Raw genomic sequence first — 21,076 nt, 5'->3', positions numbered from 1 at the left:
GATCTTGGGGCAGTTCCAGCTCTCTGTTCATTACCTTTCCATTGCCGTCATTTTCCTGTGCCATTTTCTAGCTGTTTTGAAGTTGTGAGTGTGACTGAGGAAAGGTTTAATTTTATGGATTAGCTCCGAATCGTTGGCCCTTACTGCTCCCGGGTGATCAGTCACGAGCCTTTGGCCCTCAACGTGGGATGGTTGTGAGTCCTTAAATTGTTCTAATTCTCGGATGCATCTGTCAAATTTGCTTTGCTCCGTTCTTTTGAATTCAATATAGGTTTGTCCAGGCTGCATCCAGTAGATTTCTGTTAAAGTAGGACTGGCAGCTCAATATTCTGGGGTATAGATGTTACCAGAAGGATGGAAGGGGAGGCAAGAGCGGAGTGGGAGTTGTGTATTTGACTGGGGAGAATATCACAGCTGCACTCAGAAGGAGGACATTCTTGGTAGATCCTAGACAAAGATAAACATTTCTGTGCTCGACTTCAACTTATTCAAATTATTCAGATTCTCTACATCAGGACCTGAAATCTCTGGTTTGACGGTATCATTATAACCTGATAGACATATTCTCTCACATTGCCTCTCTCTGCAGGTCTAATTCACCTTCACTCATTCCACTCTTTCCAACACCATTTCCCTTTCTTGATCTTTCCTTGCTCTTTTCTTTATTCTGTTCTGCTTTTCATCTCTGTATTTTTCTGCTCTGTCCTTTTCGTGTTGTGCCATCTCTAGTTATCCCATTGTCTCCTCTCACTGAAGCTGCTATGATTGTTGCTGAGCATCACCTGATTTGATATTTCACTCCCTGGAGAACCCAGCCTTTCTTGTATTTCCTCTCAACCCAAGTGCTGTGCCAATATTTCAATTATTGCTGCCTTCCTCGCTCTGCCAGGCAATACCACCTCGAGGTCACCCACCAAGTCAAGCAACATGGTCTTTGTAATTTCCCTGAAAACTGTGAGGGACAACTCTGCCAGCTGCAGGAAATCCTTTGCCTTTAGAAGTGCCAGCTCTGTAATTTAACACAGAACCTGATGTTTACCATCACCAACACGTAAACCATTCCCAAACCCTCATTGATTCGACTTCAAATCAATCTCACACGAGTGCCCAAATATTGTTGTAGCTCACTAAGGTTGACAAAGCCCCATTATTCCTGCACATATTGTCCAAATTATGCATTTTAAAAGATATCCAAAATTCCCAAAATCACATTCCTTTCAGACCCAGATTGTCAGCAACTTGGTTTCTGCCACTGAGTAATACTGGAGTGTCAGGTAAACACATAGGAACAGTCAGCATATAACTCCACTACAGTGTAGTTCACACTCCAGGAAGACGACAAGATGGAGGTGGAGTGGGATGCTCCGACCGGAGCTGCTCCCTCCTTCAGTTTATTTCTCTTTTTCTTGTCTTTTTCTTTGCCCCTTTTCCCCCTTTTTGGTGTTTTCCCCTGACGTAGAGCGGGCTGTAGGCACGATGGGAGCAGGGACACCCAGTGGGTGAGATACCCGAGGGGAGTGGGGATGGCCTGTGGGTGAAATACCTGAGGGGAGTGGGGATGGCCTGTGGGTGAAATGCCTGAGGGGAGTGGGGATGGGCAGGGGGTGAGATGCCCGAGGGGAGAGGGGACGGCCAGTGGGTGAGATGCCCAAGGGGAGCAGGATGGATGATAGACAGGAGAATGGTGCGGATGATCAGTAGTTTGTGAGTCTGGTCAGACCCTGCACTAATCTACTGTAGCCCTTTATTTCAAGACTGCCATGTTTATCTTTTTAACTTTATTTCATTTTTTTTTCCAACTAATACTGTGAATAAGTGGAAGTAATGTAACGTTTTTCCTTTTATCACCCTTTATTTCTCTATCTTGAATCTAAAAACTGTCCTAGGGTAGTTTGTCCTGAAGGTGGTGCCATTGCAAACTTTTCACTGTGCTCTTGTTGTTGTGAACTTGAGTACATGTGACAATAGACAATGTTCTAATTCTAATCTCTTAAAAACTCTCCCTTACACATAGACAAACAGACAGGAAACAACATGGGTGTTGTGGGTGGAGGGAAAACCAGGAGAGCAGTTGAGTGTTTTCTGTTCATGGGATGCGCTGAAATGGTTCTTGTGCTGGTCAGAACGCTGCTTCTCAGTCTTCTTTCTCCAGATGCTTCCACTGGTTTGGAAAGGGCATGGGATGGCTGGTTCACTTCAAGAAGGTCTCAGACATTTGGTTAAAAGTCACATCTGACACCAACTGTTGGAGAGGAAATGAAGTGTTTTCATTCAACCTCAAAGTGATTTTTATGGCAGAGAATGGAGAGAAATGCTGAGCTCCGTGCGATCTGAAAAGCTTCACAACCTCAGGCTGTTTGTTTACCTGAGAAATGGACACATGCTTATTGTTAGACCGAAGGCCTAAACTGTACGTAATTGATTGCTAGACCACTGGCTAGTCAGCTACATGTACAGCCTAAAGTTCCATCTGGAGATAACCCCTTCGCTCCAGTTCATCTGCAACTACACATTAACCACTGCTCAGGCAAGCAGCTGTGTAAACATCACTCACAATGAGTGTCAAATTACTTGCTTTCAAAACATGCAGCAATCCTCCTGAAATTCTCTGGTTTTTCAACAGTTCTTTTTATTTCATTTGCAATCCATAATGAAAAATACAGAAAACAGAAAGTAACAGTTTTGCCATATTCACCAGCCGCGGAAGTAGATAACATTGCTAGGACCCTGTGGGATACCCACTACCTGGTGCATCATATTGAATTGCCAGCTGTGCACCAGGAGGATTTGTATTAGCCAGGGACTGCCCTTCAGAGTTGTACTGTCAGAAGGATTGGCCTACTGTTGGCCAATAGAGGCAGATTGCGACTTGACTTGACATGGATCTGGATGTCCTGATTGACAGTGTGTGGGAGAGATGGACTGTGCTTTTTCTTCAAGGATAACAGTGGAGACCGTGGGACCAGAACCTGCCCACTTGGCTTTAAGTTGCCAGTTGGGTCAGTGCAATATCCATGGTCCTGAAGAACACCAAGCAGTAAGGGAAGAAGCTTCAGGAGCTTCTGGGCTTAGCAATGGGAAGTGTCACCATGCTCTCTTTGCTGCCTCACACTCACTCAAGCTCTGCTAATGCATTTCATCAACACTAATGATCATCAGCTCTTACTGGTGCATGCAGCATCTTCCCTCATACATTTTCACTCAAATCTAACTAACCTACCCCACGCAGGCTACTACTCCAACAGCCCTCTGCACTGCTTACTCTCTTACTCAGGCCACCTCACCATCTTCTCCCCACCTGTACCAGCACTAATTGCTGTGTTAATCACTTTCATCAGATGTGATTGTGTTTGGACATGACTTGCTAAACAATCCGAAGTGTGCTAGAATCTACACCAACAACTGATTTCAGATAATACACTGAGCTCATAACATGGCTCAGTATCTGACATATAGGAAATTGATCCTCTGAAAACAAAAGATCTGTGTTCAAACTTTACATCTTCTCCAAACAATTTCCTTGACAACATTGAAAATCAAGAGTTCCCCATTGTGTTCCCCATCCAAGACCTCAAAACAATTAGCACAGACTTATCAACCAATCAGCAGTCTTTCTCCCCATTGAGTTACATTGTTCTGAGTGTTTGAAAGTTGGTTGGAAAGAAAACGCTTGAAGAGGAAGGAGAAATTAAAAAGCTCCAGGATTTTCACTGCAACAAAGTCGGCCACATGATACCACAGTGTTGGTGGGATCGGAAAAGCACTGGGAAACCTGATGTTGGAAAACACGATAAACCAGTGAATTTTGTTGGAGTGATAATGAAAAGCACAGTGGAGGATAGAAAGCTGCGCCAGGAATTTACAAGCAGGTCAGAGGTTGGTTAAGGAGGAAGTGCCATATTGTCTTAAACCATACATTAGTGAAGTTAAAGTTTATTCACACAGGGCAGGAGCAGCACGTAAAGAGGTTACAATATTAAGAGATACAGGATCCTCTCAGTCTGTGATGATGAAAGATGAGGAGATACGTACCTCTGAAGGACTGTTGCCAGGAAAAGTACAAGTAACAGGAATTCACAGTGAGACAAGAAGCACTCAGTTATGTAAAGTGAGGTTCGTGTGTCCAGTGAAAAGTGGAGAATTTGTTGCAGGAGTACTGAACAAACTCACAGCTCCAGCAATACAATTTGTCCTTCCTAATGATATAGCTCATTCACAGGTAGGAGTGCAGCCTACTGTGGTTGAAAAGCCAGTGGAATCTCAGGCAACTGAGCTATTGCAGGACATGTATCCTGGGATTTTACCTGACAATGTGGTAACAAGGTCACAGAGTCACCAGTTCAAACAGGATAGATCAAACAGTTCAGATAAGAAAGTTGAAGTGGAATTAGCAGAGACACTGGTTGGGATAGCACGGTGGCTCAGTGGTTAACACTGCTGCCTCACAGCACCAGGGACCCGGGTTCAATTCCACCCTCGGGTGGCGGTATATCTGGAGTTTGCATGTTCTCCCTGTGTCTCTGTGGGTTCTGGTTTCCTCCCTCAATCCAGGCTAGGTGCATTGGCCATGCAAAGTTGCCCCACAGTGTTCAGGGATGTGCAGGTTAAGCGCATCAGCCAAGGGCAAATGTTGAGGAATGGGTCTGGGTGGATTATCCTTAAGATGTTCGGTGTGGACTTGCTGGGCTGGAGGGATTCTATCATTCTGGATCAGTTGGTTGACACAAACAAGGAATAGTTTGATCACAATGTTGACATCTTTTGCTCAGATAAATTAATGGAGTTACAGCCGAAAGATGAAAATTAAAGCAATTGTATCAAAAGGCATTCACCGATAAAGAATCCAAATGTATCCCTGTGTGTTACTATCATAAAAATGCTTTCTTAATGAGGAAAAGGAATGCGTTGTTGCATTCTTTCCATCTTCCATCATGTCATTTTTGTGTTCTTGCATTTTCTTTCATTCTGTCACTCTTGCATCTTTGCAATTTTGCATTCTCGCATTCTATGATTCTTGCATTCTTACATTCTGTTCTTCTATTCTGTCATTTGGATCTTGCATTCTGTTGTTCTTCCATTCTGTCCTTTGGATGTCCATGCATGTTTGCATTATTAATTGTTATCCTTGCACTCTGCCATTCCAACATTCTTGCATTCTATCCTTGCTGCATGATTGCCTTGTTACATTCTTGCAAACATGCATCATGTCATTTTCGCATTCTGTTATTCAGGCAGATGAGAAATGGGCAGAAGTTCATCGAGTTGTATTGCCAGTGGGTGAAGAGAAAGAGGTGCTGCGAGTCGTGCATGACTCCCTCTGGCGGGCGGCGGGAGGGAGGGTGCATTTAGAAGTGAGAAAATCTCAGGCTAAAATACAAAGTCATTTCTATTGGCCTGGACTGCACAAGGATGTTGTTGACTTTTGCCAGAAATAACATACATGTCACGTAATTGGAAAACTACAGTCAGTCATAAAACCTGCACCTTTAATACCTGTACCAACATTTGGGGAAACTTTTACAAGAGTCTTAATTGATTTCATAGACTACTATCTAAACCAAAAAGAGGGAATCAGTATTTGTTAACAATAACGGATGTATCCACCAGATTTAAAAGACCATTCCATTATGCAATATCACACATAAAAGGATTGGAGAGGAGATACTCTCTTGGGCTATCCAAAGAGATACAATCAGATCAAAGGTTAATTTGTTACATCAAAGTGTTTAAAGAGAATTATGGACAGCTGAGAAATAAAGCAATTCAAATCTACTGAATACCGTCCAGAATGGCAGGGACTGTTGGAAAGGTTCAATCAGAAAGTAAAGACCACGTTGAGAGCTTATAGTCAAGACTATCCAGATGATTGGGATAAGGGAATTTCATTTGTGCTTTTTGCGATCAGAGATGCACCAAATGAATTGACCAAATTCAGTCCATTTGAATTTGTTTTTGAGTATGAAGTGAGAGGATCACTAAAATTGATCAAGGAGAAATTAGTAAATCAGAATTCATATTAGGACTACGCGTCAAATTTTCAGGATCGATTAAGTAGTGCTGGGGAGTTGGTTAGACAGCATTTAAAAGTATCACAGCATACATTGAAACAGAAGGCAGAAAAGAAATCAAAAACTCACAATTTTAAAAGCGGGAATACATTGTTCATGTTACTTCTCGTGAAAGGTGAAATGTTCAAAGCAAGTTTTAATGGACCTTATCAAGTTGAAAGTAAATTGAGTGAGATGGAGTATTTGATAAGGACTCCACACTGAAATTTGACAGAGTGTCTCCTGTGAATATGCTCAAATGGCATTTTGACAGGGGGAAGGAAATCCAAAGGAGCCGAGTTACCTTCCAGAGGAAAATTGGAATGACCTAAAAGACTTATTACAATCGCATGGGGAGATATGTGGACATAAGCTGGGAAGGACAAACCAAATTAAGAACGAGGTAGATATAGGAAATGCTGTTCTGATTAAGCAACATCCTTACGAACATAAGTCTCTAAAGTTTGCACAGGTTCAAAAGAGGTTGAAAGCATGCTGCAAAATGCCATAATCATTGAGTTACAGTGACTGGAGCTCACCCAGAGTAATGGTGCCAAAGCCAGATGGTACCCAACGGGCAGGTGTGGACTATTGCAAAGTCAATGCAGTTACAAAGACTGAAGAATATCTGATTCCATGTTTGTAAGACTCTGTTGAAAAGATGGGGCAAGCAATTTACTAATTTGGGCTTGCTCAGAGAATATTGGCAGGTAACTTTATCAGAAAGAGCGAAGGCAATTTTAGCTTTCATAACGCTGAGTGGACTGTATCAGTTTACAGTCACACCATTTGGTATGAAAAATGCACCAGCTTCATTTCCGATTCTAACTGATAAGGTCATTGCTGGATTACCCAAATGTGTCATATATATAGATGACTTGGTGATTTTTAGTCATAGATAGAAGGAACATTTCCAACCTTTATCAAACTTGTTCAATTGACTGCGGAAGGCAGAACTGGTGATAGATCTGGTGAAAAGTGAATTTGTCTAAGCCCAAGTAACCTTCCATTACCATTTTATTGGACAGTGACACATGGCCCCATGGAATACAAAAACAAGGTTAATTAGGGAGTATTCCATACTTGAACAAATAGAGCAGTCTTCCAGTTCCTGGGATTGAGTGGTTTTTATTGAAATTTCATACCAAATGTTAACAGGGTGGCAGCTCCACTCACTGAATTGCTGAAGAAAGGCAAGACGTTTCAGTGAACAGCAAACTGTCAGAGGTATTTGACAGCTTTGAAAGCCGAGTGAACGACTGTCCTGGTATTTTTCACAGCTAGTCATGCAAAGACACCCAAGATGGCTATCAATGAAAGTGGTGCAGTGATCAGTGCTGTGCTCTTGCGAGAAGATGACAGGTAGATAGAAAACATACCGGGCATTGCTCTCGCAGCTCCACCGCTTCCTGATGAAGGAGCAGTGTTCTGAACGCGAGTACTTACAAATAAGTCTGTTGGACTCTAACCTGGTTTTCTGTGAGAATGAACTTTGTTCAGGCAATTGAACATTCCTCAGAAGAAATATTCGACAGTTGCGAAGGAGACTTTGAGCTTGGTGTTGGAGTTACAACATTTCAATGTTTGTGTTAGCAATAACGTATCTGAGATAATCATATACGCTGATCATAACCCACTGAACTTTGTGGAGAAATAGATGGACAAAGATGTCAGACTGTTTAGATGGAGATTGTTGGCACAGCCATTCAATTTCAAAATGGTGCAGGTGGCAGGACTGGAAAACATGATTACCAACGCATTGCTGAGACATGAATGAGAAATGGAGGTGTTCGGTGCCAGGAGTAAAACAGACTCAAACAAACTGTAGTCATGCATGTTTGTGTGGTTACTGTCTGTGTAATGTATACCTTTAGCATTAAGGATGCTTTAAAGTAAAGGCACCTTTGGATATGGATGGTTCATTTTTCTTTAAGGGGGAGGGGAAGCTGTAATGAGGCTGCTCCTTTAACAAGACTATGTTGTCCTTAGTATCTTTTTAAGAAGTTTGGAAAAGCACAGGTTTCCAAAAGTCTCAGCTCAGTTGGGTTTTAGAGCCAGTTTGATTATACCCAACAGATACTGTCTCAGGAAAAAGGCTTTCAGGTTTATAAAAAACATTTGCACAGTGAAAGGGATGTGGCAAGTTCTCCCAGCTCAGCAGATCCCTGGTTTGGTTGGGTCAGTAAGCAGTCGTGTTGTGAAGCTGCTGGACCCAAGAGAAGCAGCTCCATGCTGACATTCTCTCTCTCTCTCTCTGTCTGATTTCTCTCCTGGAAGACCCTGTTGGATTTTACCTTTTGTGCCCAGGAGTGTTTAGGGGATTTGTTATAAGTATTTGCAACAGCATCATTATGTTGGGATGATGTAGTGGCTTTAAGTTAGGTTATTGTTCAGTTTTTGTTTGTGTTTTATTTGGTAATCTTGTTGATAAATCCTGTTTTCTTTAAAACTAAGTGGTTGGGTCAGCTGCATCCCTCCTGGGATATCCACGTCACACTCGCTTAAAACAACTGGTAAAAGACAGAGTCTGGATTACTTACTTGAACTGTTTTGAGCGAGTCTGGCCTGGACCATAATACCTGAGCTCAAAGAAATGTCGAACAGTACATGGAGAAGGTCAGCGAGGGACTGTGCTCTGCAAGTGTAAGTGACACGATCTTCTCTCTGCTACCTCACACTCACAGGTCAGGGTCAGCACTCCCTCTAACGGTACCATTGCACATGCCTCTCACCGAGACTCATGGATGACAACTCTCACTGTTGTATGTATCATGGCCACTCATCGACTCTTACTCCCAGACTATACATTACTCCCACCCTCTGTGCTTCCTACTCACTCACTGGTGACACCTCACCATCCCTCCTGCTCATGCATCACCATGAACTGCTTGTACCTTCACTTCCATCAGACCCAATCCTCCCTTTATCCCATTGGCAGGAACAAGATCTCTCATGGCCAGGTGGCCAGTGCTGGGTGGTAGGGATGAGGATCCTCTCCCCATTTGAGGAAAATGAGCTGGAGTTGGCTGGAGAGGAGGGGAACTGCTCAGCTGGGGAAGTGCAATTGTTCAAGAGAGTTTTATTGTGCTGCTGTCCTGACCCATTCACTCATTCTTTTCTGAGCAGGCATTGAGTCCTTTTACACAACTCATTCCCAGTCTCCTCTTACATGGACAATAATGGGATCCAGGGATTCACTGAGAAACCACCCAGATCCCTGTGCATCTCAGAGCTGTTCGCCCTCTCTCCATTTAGATCATGAGGTTTTTTTTATTCTTTCTTCCAAAATGGACAATTTCCCAACATCCCACATTGTACTCCATTTACCAGATCTTTGCCACGTAACCTCTGATATCATTTTGTAGGCTCCTTCTGTCCTCCTCAGAACTCAGTTTCCTGTCTATCTTTGTGTCATCAGTAAATTTACATCCATACCTGTGATCCCTCAATCCAAATCATTCCGGAAACTGGAAAGAGTTGAGAGCCCAGCACTGACCCCTGGGACATACCGCTGTCACATCCTGTCAGGCTGAAAAAGACCCACTTATTCCTACTGTCTGCTTCCTATTCACCAGCCAATCTTCTGTCCAGGTCACTACATTACCCACAATGCCATGAGCTTTTCTTTTCTGCAATAACATTTGATGTGGCACCTTATCAAATACACTCAGGATTCACTGCCCTGCAGCAGCCTCTGGGTAATGGGGCCCATTGTGTCCCAATTCCCCATCTGCCGCTCCTCCCTGTACATTCAGATGTGGTTCCTGATTGCTGACACCACGGGCTCCTCTCCTGTCTGAGCAGCTGCCTGATCTCTGCCGGTCCCTCCGAGTGCCAGCGGCCTGGGGCATTTCTTCCTCAGGCAGCTGCAGAGCTGTGGCAGTGAGGTGCTCACCAGCTTGTGCTCCCACACTCTCTAAGTCTAACCTTCCCAACGAGATCTCAGAGTCTGAGCCTGTGGGGTTTGTAAAAGGCAGCCTTGGTGACCATTCCTCTGAGCCCTCAGGGAGCGAGTTGGTGGCTTCTACAGGAGCTGAGCCTATCTCTGCAGGCCCCACAGAGAGGCTGGCTTTACCTGCAAGTCAAAGAGAGAGAGAGTGACAGTGTCATGGCCACTGGTTGGAAATGGTGTGGACTGAATGAAACCAACAATGCACTTCATGGGAGAGTGGGAGAAAAGGACAGCACAAGCTTGAGGAACAACCCCTCATTTTCCTCTTTACCGCCTTAAGGACTCAATACTGATTTCCACAACTCAGACCTTGACTTTATGATGGGTCTGGGTAGGTTACTCTTCGGAGGGTCAGTGTGGACTTGTTGGGCCGATGGACCTGTTTTCACACTGTAGGGAATCTAATCTATCTAATCATGTCTCTTCTGCATTTTTCTTTAATTCCTGCAATCTCTTACACAGTCCCATTAGGCACACAGCTTTGTTGTTTGTGTCTTATTTGTGTTGCTCTGAGTAGAGTGGAACCACCCACTTATTTTCACACCTTAATTTCGATACATTTTACACCTTTTCTTTTTCTCATTCAACACAATTAATAATAGTCTTGTCTTTTACAAGGGGTCTCAGCAGTATCTCCCCCATCTTCTCCCTCTGTAAAAACAATAAAATAACCCATTTTCACACCCCTTTCAGCTCTGAGTTGAAGCATTAACTCTGTTTCCCTCTCCAAGGATGCTGCTTGATCTGCTGAGTCTCTGCAGCATTCTGTGTTTGTTTCAGATTTGCAGCATCAGCAATATTTTGTTTTAAATGATCTTCTGATGTCTGATCCTATCCTTCTCACTGTTCACTGTCTTTCTGTCTAACCTTGAAATCTTCTCCTTCCTATGTAACATATTTGTCTATGTCATTTATGTATGTATTACAAAGATCAGTGGTCCTAACACTAGCCATGAGGGAAGAAGAATAATGTATCTTCCTGCAGTCTATCTACCTTCTCATCAACCTGTCTCAGGGATGTTATTACTCATCTCTGGAACAGTCGGGATTTGAATCCAGGATCACTTGCCTGGGATAAGATCACTGCACCAGAAGAGCCCTCTCCCTGCAGCTAATCATTACATGCACAGCATTTCTCTCTGAGGTATGTCCCTCAGCCAATGACATTTCTCCGTCAATCGCATGTTTACATTTTCCTAATAAGTCAATTAAATAGCATCTCACCTTTTTGAACGTTTACGTATATAGACAATAGACAATAGATGCAGGAGTAGGCCATTCTGCCCTTCGAGCCTGCACCGCCATTCAATATGATCATGGCTGATCATTCCTAATCAGTATCCTGTTCCAGCCTTATCTCCATACCCCTTGACTCCACTATCTTTAAGAGCTCTATCCAATTTTTTCTTAAAAGAATCCAGAGACTGGGCCTCCACTGCCCTCTGGGGCAGAGCATTCCACACAGCCACCACTCTCTGGGTGAAGTAGTTTCTCCTCAACTCTGTCCTAAATGGTCTACCCCGTATTTTTAAGTTGTGTCCTCTGGTTCGGCACTCCCCCATCAACGGAAATATGTTCCCTCCTGCCAGAGTGTCCAGTCCTTTCATAAGCCTATACGTTTCAATCAGATCCCCTCTCAGTCTTCTAAACTCAAGGGTATACCAGCCCAGTCGCTTCAGTCTTTCCGTGTAAGGCAATCCTGCCATTCCAGGAATTGACCTCGTGAACCTACGCTGCACTCCCTCAATAGCCAGAAGTATTTGAAACTCAGCTAATTCCAGTTACTTTATCCAAGAACGCCATCAAGTCTTTAATACCTGTCATTTGTTAATCTCTTCTTCAAAGAACAAAGCCACAATTTATCTTGGATCATCACGCTGCACTATTTGCAAACTTCTGTGCCTCTTGGCACACTCCCATTTTATCGTTGTTCCTTTACTCAGCAAACCTCACACATTCTATCCAGACCAGGGAAAAGTTTTACTTTATTCTGGTACAAAGTCACTGGATTGAAAGAAGTTCAATGAACCTGTTTGTTCAGTGACTGTAATTAATGTCAATCTCTGTGGGCCCTAAATGAGTCTCTGGATGGATTCCTCCTTCTATTAATAAATGAGTCTCAGCTGCAACATTCCTCGAAACAGGGAGAGATGACAGATCAGAATCTGAGGAGAGCAGACTGCAATGTTACCACAATGGGCCGGAGTCTCTCTGGGACAATTGACTATTTTTCTGCAAATTATCACCGAATGTATTTGGAACGTCAGATCCGATACATACTTCTGATTATTCAACACATTTACTATCCGACTCTCGCTGCTGTTGGTATTCCTAGTAAGTGTCTCTGTCTGGCTAGTAATTCTGTGAATCATGATGTAACTTTATTACTATTCTTTTCATTTCCTATTCCCCAACTTTCATCTTTTAGAATGGGTTTCCTACACTAACTCTGCCTTTCCTGCAAGCACACCTTTCAGTTTATGGAGTGAATCTGTATTGCAGAACTATATTTTATTTTCCTCAAATAATGCATAACCTCCAGTCAATCCATGTAAGATGCTGTAAATATCACTTTGGAATGAGAACCCGTCCAACAGCCATATTGGGACACCGACAGACTTTAACCTCACACCTCTAATGCATTGTCTGAGCTGAGAAGACACCTTTTGTTGGAGAATCTGTATTTATCTTGAGAATGTGACTTAAAAGGAGTTTTGGGATTTACCTAATTATGAAGTGAAGTTAGGAAACCCATCCTAAAAAAATGAAAGACTTAATCTGAGATTGATTAAGATATTCGAGCCACATGACACTGAAATCTTTTGCAAAACTTTCTGCATCTTATAGCCATGCTCCATAACTACCTGATGAAGAAGCAGCGCTTTGAAAGCTAGTGCTTCCAAGGAAACCTGTTGGATTATAACCTGGTGTTGTGTGATTTTTTAACTTTGCAAACATTTCCAGGTTGAGTTCCTGTTGGCCCTGCTCTGCCCAACTGCCCAGTCCATTGATATCCTCCTGCAGGTTACAGATACCCTCCTCACTTTTTACCACCCTTCTGAGTTTCATGCCATCTGTGAACTTCTTATCATATTCCCCTAAATTTAAGTCTAAATCATCATCTACAAAACAGACAGCAAGCTCCCAGCACCGAGCTCTGTGAAACCCCACTGAAATCAGACTTTGTGTCACAGAAACATTCCTTAACCATTCCCCTCTCCTTCCTGCCTCTCAGCCAGTTTTACATCCAGCATGTCACTTTACCTGGGATCCCATTGGCTCTTACTGTCTTGACCAATCTGCATGAGGAACTTTACTAAAAGCCTTGCTGAAGTCCATGTAGACCACATCAAATGCACTGCCCTCATCAACACGCCAGGTTACCACCTCAAAACATTATCAAACACAAACTTCCTGTAACAAATCCTGTGTCTGAGAAATTAATCTCTCTTCAAATGCAGATATAGTCTCCCTGCACTGTCCTTTTGGCCTCCTTTGCTGATGTATTTCTCTTGCAGCTGTGAGACTGAAAGGGAACCGAGATTGTTGAGCTTGCCGTTCTGAAACCACATTGGGAATTGGGGGCAGATGCCTTAAGCCAGTGTCTGCAGCCTGACAAGGTCACATGGGGAAATCCTTTTCCAATGCAGGGAGGCTTAGCAGGGAGACACCTCGACAGTTATGGCAATCTCTGCAGTTGCTCTTGTTCATGTACAGGGTCACAATCCTTGCATCACACACTCCCTGTGGAAATGTCCCCTCCTCCAGAAGGAACAGAGAGGGTAGTGCAGAAGCTGCAGGAGTGGGGTTTTCTGTGCTTGATGAGGACAGTGAAAAGTGACTGGAGCTTTGTCCATGAGTGTGTGTCAATAGCTTTGCTAAAGATTCCCAGCTCTGCCATAACAGAGAGGCTTTCTAATGCTGTCTAGAGCTTCCTCAGTGACAATGTTCTCCCTGTGTTAGAGCTCAAGGCGAGGATCTCCACATCTCTCCAACTATTTGTTACAGTGGGTGATGCTCTCTCCTGCCTTTGTTTCAGTCGAGCTGTTTCTTTTCCTCATGCATCTTTCACCTTTCCCATCCCTTCATCTGTATATTTCCCTGTGATGAAGTAGCTGTGGATATTCCTGCAAGGTTAGAAATGTTATTATTGGATTGTTGCTTAGCATTTTCTTGGACTGTACTTCAAATGGCTCTTTCTGAATTCAGAGCTTTCTCACACAGATCTCTCTTGTAATCGATGAGAGCAGAACTCTCAATGACAGGCTCTATCACAGTAAAGTTAGCCTCAAACCAGTCTGTGATGTTTCACTGTTGCTTCTTGTCTGTTCAGGGTGTGGTATTATAGATGATGGTGTCTCACGGAATGTACCATTTCACTTCTGCTCTCTGAAAGGGAATGCCACAAAGTGCCTTTTCGTCAAGTTGTGGAAAAGTTGCTTTTAAATGGAGAAAGCAGTGTGTCTGATGTTAACAAGAGGGCAGCATTTCTGCTTTGAATGAAAAAGACCTTCAAGAGCTCTATAGGTAATTTGATACATATCAGAGAGATGTGTGTCTCAAAGCACAAAATATTTATGTTTTTCAGCTCCTCTTGAGTGTTACATTTTAGTTTTCAGGGCTACCCTTACATTCTCGCTAACTCCTTTGTTAATTGATGCAGTCAACATGTCGCATTACCTTCTGTGTATGTCTTATGGATATTTTCATTCATGAACAGAACTCAGGAAACTTATTAATATTATCAATAACCACAATGTTAACCCACAATAAAGCAACAATATTTCGGGAAAACATTAATTTCCTGGATGGATGCTGTAGTCAAATGGACACTAAACAAAAGGCATAAGTTTGCAAAATGTTTTTCCGCAAAATAAGTGACACATAATTCACGGGACACAAAAAGCTACAACAATAGACATGTTTCCTGCAGACTGAAGGAGTGACCGTTCATGTGTTTCCACACATATTCACAAAGTTGGAATAGGTTTTAAACCAGTTTGTTGCTACCTACTTTTACTGAGATGTGAGAAAATAAATATTTCTTTGTTTATTTATTATTCAATCAAATAAAAATATCAGATGTCAATTTCTGATTTAAATATAACAATTGGCTCCATCTATATGATTATAGCATCTACTGAAATTCTCCCAAAGAGAAGGCCACATACGCTTAGAGGCTAAAGCTAGAAATACAAAGTCTATTTGCAAGTAATTCATCAGCTCAATGATTTCATCTTTCCCTCATTCCTAGTTAGTGGAAGTTTCTTTTGTTAACAGATCTGAATCCAGTCTCTGCTGTTTGCAAAGTCCCCCGGTCTCCCACTTCAATTGCAACCTCTCTCTCTCGACCAGTTTTTAATCTCTTCCTCTCTCTCTCTTTCCAATCTTGCTCTCTCTCTATCTCTCTGTCTCTCTCTCTCTCCCTCCCACTGTCTTGCAGTGTCTATCTCTTCCTTCCACCTCCCTCCTTCCTGTCTAACCTCTTCTCATGTGACCTCTCATTGTTCCCAATCCCACTGGGTTCCATTGTCCCCTCAGACCCGTTGTGGCCTCCCCATAACATCCCAATCCCCTCATGGCCTCATTGTCTTGTCCCAGGTTCCTTGCAGTTTCCCTCTTGCCTCTACACCACCCCTTGACCTGTCTGCAATGACCGGCTTGGCTCCTCCCTCTGGCTCTCCCTGCCAGACCTTTCCTCCATCCACATGCTCCTAGCCCTCAGGCCACCTTCCCTCACAGAGAACCTCCCTGCTCACACTTCCCTTGCTGCATGCTTCCCCCCACCTCCACTCCCCAATCATAAGTTGTTTCACTCTTGCTTTCATCATTGACAGGCACATCAGTAAACCTATCAGCAGCAATCATGGTTATATGTAGCTTGTGACTGGAGGAGCAGCTGCTCTCCATTCTCACCCGCTTCTGGTTACTTTTGGAAAATGATAAACTGCACAACTGCTGTCTCATCCAGCATTCTTTTGACAAGTGTTGGATGCATTTCATCTGAACCAGGGACATGTCAGCCATTGATTCTAAGAATTTCCTGAGCAACATTTCATTATGATTGTAATTGTGTCTAATTTGTCCCTTCCTTTCAACTTGTTATTCATACTCATTTTCCGAATGTTATTCAAAAGACAGGCTCAAAATATATGTTCAATGAATCCACTCTTTCTTTATGTCCCATTATTATATCTTTACTGAATACAATAACACAGTTGAAAATCTCAAAACGTACTGTAACGTATTAACTGTGTCTATAATAAGGTGGAACTTTACGCTTGGCTTAACATAATGTGTTCTTGTTTATTTTCCTTTCTCATAGTTAACACAGTGACAATAGTGATTCTGTCACAGAGAAAGTGTGATCTTTCTAAATGTATCACTCGCTATCTGGTGGCCATGGCAGCAGTGGACTTACTGCTCATAATCATAGATCTGATTTTGAGACACATTCCAATTATTTATAGAAATGAATTTAAATTTCTGAAGACCGTCCCCATGTGTAACATTCATGCTGTCCTGGTTTTTGCAGCAATGGACTGCTCTGTCTGGTTCACAGTCGCTTTCACCTTTGATCGATTTGTGGCCATTTGTTGTCAAAAGTTGAAAGGCAACTATTGCACTGAGAGAACAGCAGCCGTGGTTCTGGGAACAATTACTGTGCTCAGCTGTTTAAAGAATATTTCCTGGTATTTTATGTTAACACCTTGGTATAAGCTGAGGAACCAGCCTTGGTTTTGTTTGGTGAAAAAATATGTTACATTATCTCTGATCTGGGGATCAATTGAGTTTATCCACTATATTCTGACCCCAGCACTCCCATTTGTTCTGATTCTGCTGCTCAATGCTTTCACTGGGAGGTACATTTTAGTGGCCAGCAGAGCCCGCAGGAGACTCCAGTCTGACAGCAGGGGACAGCATTCCAAGGACCGACACTTGGAGAGCCGAAGGAAATCCATAATTTTAATGTTTGTTATCTCAGGGAATTTCATCCTGTTATGGGCAATGTTTGTGGTGTATTCTACATGGAGGCGATTGTATCGGTTGGGTTATAAGGCTGTATTTTTACATTACTTTTTACGAGATATAGGATTCATTCTCCAGCTCCTGAGTAGCTGCACAAACACGTGTATATATGCCATGACCCAGACTAAGTTCAGAGAACAGCTGAAGAACATGGTAAAGCAGCCTTTTGCTCAATTAGTAATATTTATGAAACGATGAGATGGATTGAGTCATTCTGGGATCACAATTGAACAATCCAGATTCCTTGAGTCAGTGATAAAGACACAGTGAGGTCAGTCTGCTCTCCCTGACATCTGTGAGACACACAGAGTAGGTTTAGTCAACACTTCCCATGATCCTTGAAACAGACACAGTACAATCGACCAGTCCTTCCTGGATCAGTGAGACAAACACAATGCTTTCCCTGGTTAAGTGACAAAAGTTGGCCCCTATAGACACTGTGCATCACTCCTTATGTTGAGTGACAGTCATATAATATGGAAACAGACCCTTCAGTCTAACTCATCCATGCCAACCATTTTCCCAGCTAAACTATTCCCACCTGCCTGCATTTGGCTCATATCCCTCCAAATGTTTCATATTCATGTACATATCGGAATGTCTTTTAAACCTTGTAACTGTACCTCCACCCACCACTGTCTCTGGCAGTTCATTCCAAACATGAACCACTCTCTGTGTAAGAAAGTTACCCCTCATGTCCTTTTGAAATCTTTCTCCTCACACCTTAAAAGTATGCCCCCTAATTTTGATCCCCCCCCCCCAAGAAAAGACCATTGTCATTCACCTTGTCGACGCCCCTCATGATTTCCTAAACCTCAAAAAGTTCACGCATCAACCTCCTGTGCTCCAATGAAGAAAGGTCTCCATCTCTCCAGTCTACTTTGATATCTCAAACACTCCATTCCCGGCAACACCCTGGTAAATCATTACTGAACCCTCTCCAGTTTAACAATATCCTTCCTGCAACAAGGCAACAAGAACTGCACACAGTACTCCAGAAGAGACCTCACCAACATCCTGTACACAATCAATATAACGTCCCACACTCAACAGCAGATATCCCTGTGCAAAGATCCTGAACTGCACTTAAAAAAAATCCAGCAAATATCTTTATAATTGTCAACACGGATGTAACTTTACGTGATTACAGTGCACAATAAAAAGCAAAATTATGATATAAAATGGCGACAGCAAATGTCACTGAAATCATTGCAGCAAATATTGTCTAACGTGCTCACAATAAAGAACATTTAAGTTGCTCACTCTGTGTAATATTTAAAAGACAGGGATGACAGTCACTGATGTGACCCCATTTGAACTTGCTCCTTCCTTCTCAGAGGCAGTTCAGCATCAGCAGCAAATACTGGCTTTCCCGATGATGCCCACTTTGTGTGAATGAATGTCTGTGAAAACATTCTTGAACAGTTGACACAGATAAAAACTCATATAAAGCATCACAGTGATATTCAGTTCCATGTTTTAAACTTCATGTACCACAAATAATAGCTGATAAAATAAGAGCAAGTAATTGGTGAAATATTATTTGATACTTGTTTGGTATTACAGAACTTGAACATTGCTGGAAAAGACATTTTGTCAGAGCTTATTGTTTTACACACATTAGGATAATTTGCAAGAATACAGTTGAACAGGAACATTTATACTCTACAAGGGAAGAGTGCTGATTGCTTGGCAAGTAGACTCTAAAGGAGACATTGCTGTCATAATGCATCAATCACTGATGATTGATAGTTGACCCCTGGGGTTTGTTTAAATTTTAAACCAAGTAGATTGACTCTGATTAATTACAGCATTGCTTTATAAATAAAGAGACTGGGAATGGCTGTGTGCTTTTTTGCTGAATTCAAACAGAGTTAATGAATGTTTCTACTCTTTTCATCTGCAAAGAACAGGTTTCTGTGTATTAAACTTTGTATCTTCCAGTATGCACAAGTATCCTACACTGTGAGCCCAATTAGCAATCCTAACTTACATATAAACATATGAAATTGGAGCAAATATAGACTATTTGGCTCCTCAAGTGTGTGCGTGTGTGTACGATTGCGCGAAGCTATCTCTGTGTGTATGTGCAATGTTAAGTCCCACTAATATCCCAACAAACTTCTCAATTAACATTGATGTATCTGTTTTATGGGATGGTGTTCCATCCCATAAAAATCTTAAAAAAGAGATAAGCACTGCAGATGCTGGAAATCAGAAACAAAATCAGAAATTGCTGGAAAAGACTCAGCAGGTCTGCGTGCATCTGTCGGGTGAAAACAGAATCATTGTTTGGGTGAATGACCTTTCTTAAAAACTAATTGTTTCTGACAAAAGGTTCATATTTATGCTGAAGGTGAGGTGGGGAGGGAGCTGAGATAGAGCCCACGCACGGAGAGAGAGAGAGAGTGAGACACACACACAGAGAAAAAGCAATCAAAGGTTTGTGTAAAGGTTTGTCTGGGAGAATGGATAGCTGCTAATGGGGATCATGAGAGGCTGGCAATGGGTTGCATGTGGTCGTGTCCTGTTGGGAAGCGATGCCAAAGAGAAGTCTCAAGTTCTGTGTTTATCATCACAATCTATTTTTAATCGAGCTCTTTTATCACAAGTGTGTGACCAGCCAAAGACTGCCCCAAACCTGGTTTTCGTGTGGGCCAGTCATCCAGTTGCCCAGCTCAGTTTGGAGGCAATGTCAATGATACTCCGGCTTCCCTAGTGAGATACAACATTTTCATAATTTTCGTGTCGCAATAATTACAAGCAACGCTGATGTCAGTGTTCCTTCTCCCTTAATCTATACTTCCTGTGAAACACCTGATCAATAATTGACATCTCAATGGACAGCCCTAGGTTACCAAGATCTCGAGATATTTACCAGACTTCGTTATCATCAGGCTTTGGATGCTCACAACATACCCCATTGATCTACATTCCAAAGTTAATGGTTATAGTCTTTCTCAGACATTTCCCAGACTTGCATATCTCAAAGGGCGCCTTGAGTTCTGTTATTCATTGTAGTCACTGACATCCCTATTAAGTTCTGTTCCTCATCTTGTATTTCCCCCGGCTTCACCACCAGTGATACAAAGAAATGTTAATTCCTACTAATTGCTGTAAGATTCATAATATTAGTTCTAGTATACATTTAGTTAGATGTGAAGTTGTATGTTCTCACCTGTTGTCAGAATTCCTTCACTTATATGTGTTGAGCAGTTTCTTTCTCTCCATGTTATAATTGCATATCACTTAAGCACCTTTTAAGTTCTGTTACATAGTTTACTAACTTGATTACTTGACAAACAAAATGTTATTATTTCTTATTAATTGTTCTAAAAGTTGTACTATCAGTTCCAATAAAGTTATTTGTTTAGAGGTCTGTTGGAATTCTTTTGCCATTGGGTTGTGAGCAGCTTCTGTCCCATTTGATCCTGGATGGTCCGATAAACATGGCCCCTCTCTCTTACAGTGGCACTATAGCTCATTCTCGTCACATCCTGTCATCTGTGAAGGAATTTACTGAACCTACTCTAAATATTTCGACTCTAACTCTTTTACCTAAGAAGGCAACATTTATGTCATTAATGAGATGACAAACTCAATCACACTCCATCAATGTGGGGTTATGTTTTTCTTTCTTATCCTTGTTAATATCTTCAAGCTGTCTCTTACAGATATCTGCAGTTGTTATGTTTCCAGAACTCGCTGCATGTTAATTTGTAAGATTCTTTGTTTAGCACAGACCCTGTTACCTTGGGTTATCTCTGTGCTACGCTATGAACTCACTTTAATGCTGGACCAGGCAAGCTAACTATGGTATTACAGCCATATTGCAACCAACAGGCGGACATTTTGTGCCATCTCTGACAATGGGATGCCCGAACAAAAATACAGCCCATGTGATGACAGTGCCCAATGTGTTGGGTGTTTGGATAAGGACATTGGAGAAAATGGTCAAGTCCGAAAGTTGTTGAACTCAATACAGAGTCCATAAAGCTGCAGGGTCCCCCAGCAGAAATGTGTTCTCCCAGTTCATACTGATCTTCGC

Source organism: Chiloscyllium punctatum, chromosome 15 (genome assembly GCF_047496795.1).
Source record: "Chiloscyllium punctatum isolate Juve2018m chromosome 15, sChiPun1.3, whole genome shotgun sequence".
In the NCBI taxonomy this organism is placed as follows: domain Eukaryota; kingdom Metazoa; phylum Chordata; class Chondrichthyes; order Orectolobiformes; family Hemiscylliidae; genus Chiloscyllium; species Chiloscyllium punctatum.
The sequence above is the reverse complement of the archived record's forward strand: the minus strand, read 5'-3'. Positions refer to the sequence as shown.